Below are 5,711 nucleotides of genomic sequence, written 5' to 3'. Positions count from 1 at the left end.
ACGACTACATGAAATATGGACGTAATGAACTGGTTTTGTGATATATATATATACTGCTCAAAAACATAAAGGGAACACTAAAATAACACATCCTAGATCTGAATGAATGAAATATTCTTATTAAATACTTTTTTCTTTACATAGTTGAATGTGCTGACAACAAAATCACACACAAATTATCAATGGAACTGAAATGTATCAACCCACGGAGGTCTGGATTTGGAGTCACACTCAAAATTAAAGTGGAAAACCACACTACAGGCTGATCCAACTTTGATGTAATGTCCTTAAAACAAGTCAAAAAGAGGCTCAGTAGTGTGTGTGGCCTCCACGTGCCTGTATGACCTCCCTACAACGCCTAGGCATGCTCCTGATGAGATGGCGGATGGTCTCCTGAGGGATCTCTTCCCAGACCTGGACTAAAGCATCCGCCAACTCCTGGACAGTCTGTGGTTGGTGGATGGAGCGCGACATGATGTCCCAGATGTGCTCAATTGGATTCAGGTCTGGGGAACGGGCGGGCCAGTCCATATCATCAATGCCTTCCTCTTGCAGGAACTGCTGACACACTCCAGCCACATGAGGTCTAGCATTGTCTTGCATTAGGAGGAACCCAGGGCCAACCGCACCAGCATATGGTCTCACAAGGGGTCTGAGGATCTCATCTCGGTACCTAATGGCAGTCAGGCTACCTCTGGCGAGCACATGGAGGGCCCCCCAAAGAAATGTCACCCCACACCATGACTGACCCACTGCCAAACCAGTAATGTTGGAGGATGTTGCATGCAGCAGAACGTTCTCCACGGCGTCTCCAGACTGTCACATCTGTCACATGTGCTCAGTGTGAACCTGCTTTCATCTGTGAAGAGCACAGGGCGCCAGTGGCGAATTTGCCAATCTTGGTGTTCTCTGGCAAATGCCAAACGTCCTGCACGGTGGTGGGCTGTAAGCACAACCCCCACCTGTGGACGTCGGGCCCTCATACCACCCTCATGGAGTCTGTTTCTGACCGTTTGAGCAGACACATGCACATTTGTGGCCTGCTGGAGGTCATTTTGCAGGGCTCTGGCAGTGCTCCTTCTGCTCCTCCTTGCACAAAGGCGGAGGTAGCGGTCCTGTTGCTGGGTTGTTGCCCTCCTACGGCCTCCTCCACGTCTCCTAATGTACTGGCCTGTCTCCTGGTAGCGCCTCCATGCTCTGGACACTACACTAACAGACACAGCAAACCTTCTTGCCACAGCTCGTATTGATGTGCCATCCTGGATGAGCTGCACTACCTGAGCCACTTGTGTGGGTTGTGGACTCCGTCTCATGCTACCACTAGAGTGAAAGCACCGCCAGCATTCAAAAGTGACCAAAACATCAGCCAGGAAGCATAGGAACTGAGAAGTGGTCTGTAGTCACTACCTGCAGAACCACTCCTTTATTGGGGGTTTCTTGCTAACTGCCTATAATTTCCACCTTTTGTCTATTCCATTTGCACAACAGCATGTGAAATGTATTGTCAATCAGTGTTGCTTCCTAAGTGGACAGTTTGATTTCACAGAAGTGTGATTGACTTGGAGTTACATTGTGTTGTTTAAGTGTTCCCTTTATTTTTTTGAGCAGTGTATATACAGTTGAAGTCGGAAGTTTACATACACTTACAGTGCCTTGCGAAAGTATTCGGCCCCTTTGAACTTTGCGACCTTTTGCCACATTTCAGGCTTCAAACATAAAAATATAAAACTGTATTTTTTTGTGAAGAATCAACAACAAGTGGGACACAATCATGAAGTGGAATGACATTTATTGGATATTTCCAACTTTTTTAACAAATCAAAAACTGAAAAATTGGGCGTGCAAAATTATTCAGCCCCTTTACTTTCAGTGCAGCAAACTCTCTCCAGAAGTTCAGTGAGGATCTCTGAATGATCCAATGTTGACCTAAATGACTAATGATGATAAATACAATCCACCTGTGTGTAATCAAGTCTCCGTATAAATGCACCTGCACTGTGATAGTCTCAGAGGTCCGTTAAAAGAGCAGAGAGCATCATGAAGAACAAGGAACACACCAGGCAGGTCCGAGATACTGTTGTGAAGAAGTTTAAAGTTTAATTATGCCATGCCTTGCTTTGGCTTTGTTTACAAACCGTAAGCTAGCTCAAGCAGAAAGTATGACCAAAGATACTGGTAACCTTTCACCTGTGGTGTGACTTCAACTGTTAGTTAGGAAGCTACTTACCAGCATGCCGGAATAAGCACACTGTGTTGTGACTGGATGGCACAGTGTACATTTTATGTTGCAGTTCTTTCCAAAGAATGATGACATTCAAAAGCAGTGGATGCTTTTCATTTCGGGTGGACAGGCTGCACCGAAAATTACAATCAGGTCACGCATTTGCAGTGCACATTTGAGGAAAGTTGCTTTATCAATTGGGGAGAACGTTCGATGGGTCTTGCCAGGAAGCTAATCTTGAAGACATATGCTGTACCGTCTTGAACAGTGGATCTTGCAAGCGCTGACGATAATGTAAGTATCAGAGTTTGATTTTTATTTATTTTTATTTCACCTTTATTTAACCAGGTAGGCAAGTTGAGAACAAGTTCTCAGTTACAACTGCGACCTGGCCAAGATAAAGCAAAGCAGTTCGACACATACAACAACACAGAGTTACACATGGAGTAAAACAAACATACAGTCAATAATACAGTAGAAAAATAAGTCTATATACAATGTGAGCAAATGAGGTGAGATAAGGGAGGTAAAGGCAATAAATAGGCCATGGTGGCGAAGTAAATACAATATAGCAATTAAAACACTGGAATTGCTATATTGTATTTACTTCACCAACATGGCCTATTTCGAATTGATGAGTCCGACACGGTAGCCAACATTTTAAGGAGGGCGAGGGGGATCGGGGGGCTAACGTTCGATAACGGAACTGTGGTTTGGCTGCGTTATCTTGTGAACTGTATATTTTCTGTAACACACCTAATAGTCACTATATGGTTTTTGTTCAACCATCCCTAAGCCCCCTACATTGAGTCTGAGAACTCCCAGCACACAGCTGGCAAGGAAAAACTCTTAGCCAAGAGATACATGCATAGTGTTAATATTAGCCCTCTGATGCAACTCTGTTCTGGGCCTGCTGCAGCTTGAACTAGGTCTTTCTTTGCAGCACTTGACCATATGACTGGACAATAGTCAAGATAAGATACAACTAGAGTCTGCAGGACTTGCTTTGTGGAGTGTGGTGTCAAAAAAGCGAAAAGCATCTCTTAATTACGGACAGACCTCTCCCCATCTTTACAATTATTTAATTTAAATGTTTTGACCATGACCGTTTACAATCTAAGGTAACACCAAGTAATTTAGTCTCCACAACTTTCAGCCACACCATTCATTACCAGATTCAGCTGAGGTCTAGAATTTAGGGAATGATTTGAACCAAATACAATGCTCTTTGTTTTAGAGTGTTCAAGAGTTGTTTAGTTGTTTATTACTGGCCACCCATTCCAAAAAAGACTGCAACTATTTATTAAGGGTTTTAGTGACTTAAATAGCTATGGTTGCTGATGCGTATATGGTGGAATTATCAGCATAGATGTACACACACGCTTTGTACAGTACACCACACTTTACATTTCTGACATTAGAGAAGCCTCTGAGTTCTATAGGATAGATATCTCTGAATCCACAATAAGATTGCACAGCCATTACATAAGTGTTCTAAACCACAGGATATGGTCAATTCCTCATCAAACCATGGAGCCTTAACAGTTACATGAGAAATATTTTGTATGATCTCTTATACACTATTTTAGGTCCAGCTTTTGGAACTTTGGCTTTCCTGGATATAGCCACTATATTGTGATCACTGCATCCAATGGGTACGGATACAGATTTAAAACAACATTATACAGTATTAGTAAAAATGTGGATGATCTTGTTCCTGTAGTGTTTGTAAACACCCTGGTAGGTTGATTAATAACCTGAACCAGATTACAGGCACTGGTTACAGTGAGAAACTTCCTCTTGAGCAGACAGCTTGATGAAAACCAGTCAATATTCAGGTCCCCAAGAAAGTAGACCTCTCTGTTTACATCACTTACACTATCAAGCATTTCACACATATTATTTAGATACTGACTGTTAGCACTTGGTGGCCTATAGAAACATAGAAAAAGTTTTTAGGTATTCATTTCAAATCTGCACCAATTGAACATTTCCAAGTACAAACATTCAAATGTTTCACAAAAGAGTGCACAACCAAATACTGCATATTTCAAATTGAGTACTTCAAAAACACTGGAAAACAAATTGTTGTATGAGTAAATCACTAGGTAAATGAATTGATAGCATAATAACTCAGAACAGTAAATAAAAGGAAACTAAATGAACTGCCCATTTAAGAAACATTGACCTTTTCAAAAACACTACAGGCTACGTAGACACAGTCCTGGATCTCCTCTTCAACGAGGTCACTGTAGGAGTCTGCCCAGTGTGACGGGCCTGATGAGGAGGAGGCCATAGCTGGATTTGTTTCCGGCTTCAATCTTGGGGGTTCTTGAAGACAAGTGGGTGACTGAGGTCTGCTTGATTGAAACGGGACACGTGGGTCCCCTTCCTCTCCTGCTCCACTCCCCATCAATATCTGCAGTTGGTTGCATTTCCTGAAGCTTAAGTCATTCACTTTTACGTGATACGATCTCACAATTTGTTTCATTGTATTGTTGTTTTTTTCAAGCATTCGGACAGGAGATTAATGTTACAAATTGTACAAATCAATGGGTCCTACACAAAGTAGGGCGGCCGGGTGCCTATATTAGGCTTATGGCTCTATTTTATTTTATGTTTATGTCAAACGATGTCTCCATTATTTCTCACCTTTTATTTCTTATGAGTGTTCATGTTGATGCACATTTTCGCTATGCTGGCATATTGTAAATGATCAAATAAATGTCTGATCAATAAATACACGTCTGAACATATTGTCGTTTATAATGCTAATGCAGAGACACCAATAACTTGTCCAGTATACTTATTGCATGCTGTTTCAACATACATTCCCTTGTGTCTAAGCTTCTAAATTGACTCAAACTTGACTAGTTCTTGTGAAGTATATTATTGAAGTAACTGTATTCTGTAATGCTGTTTGTCTGACATCCAACAGTCCATTTTCAGCTGTTGATCATTAAAGCCTTTTGCAGAGAAAATGGGTTGAGGCATACTATTTAAGCTCAGAATGAGTAGTCTATTGTTTACCATGTCATCAATGACATGTGGCCCACTGTTTAGCTTGTTACCTGGCAACAACTACAAGGGTGTTTTAAAGAGCTGTCAGTCAAGGTGAGCTGATGAATATAAGCTCCCCGCCCACTCAGCCGGTTCTTTCAAGCTTCCTGATAGTTAGAGATGAGAGAAAATGTCAAATGTATTCAATTCTGAGCATTGTAATAGCATAAAGATATAATGGGTGATGTTTTGGTCATTCAAATGCTTTTTTTACTTGGGAAATAGGATGAATGTGTGGGACCTTTAAGGCCTCTACAAGTGCAATTGTAAAATACTTAAGTGTGGTATTTTATATCACTTGCACTTCTAGAGGCCTTAACAAAGGCTTCCAAACTGGTATTCATTGATTTGCTGTAATATGTAAACACAATACCTAGCGGCCAACCTGCTTGCACCAATCCCATGCAATTATGCTAAAATACTGTAAAAT

This window comes from Oncorhynchus mykiss, chromosome 1 (genome assembly GCF_013265735.2).
Source record: "Oncorhynchus mykiss isolate Arlee chromosome 1, USDA_OmykA_1.1, whole genome shotgun sequence".
Taxonomy (NCBI): domain Eukaryota; kingdom Metazoa; phylum Chordata; class Actinopteri; order Salmoniformes; family Salmonidae; genus Oncorhynchus; species Oncorhynchus mykiss.
This window is presented reverse-complemented; position numbering follows the sequence as displayed.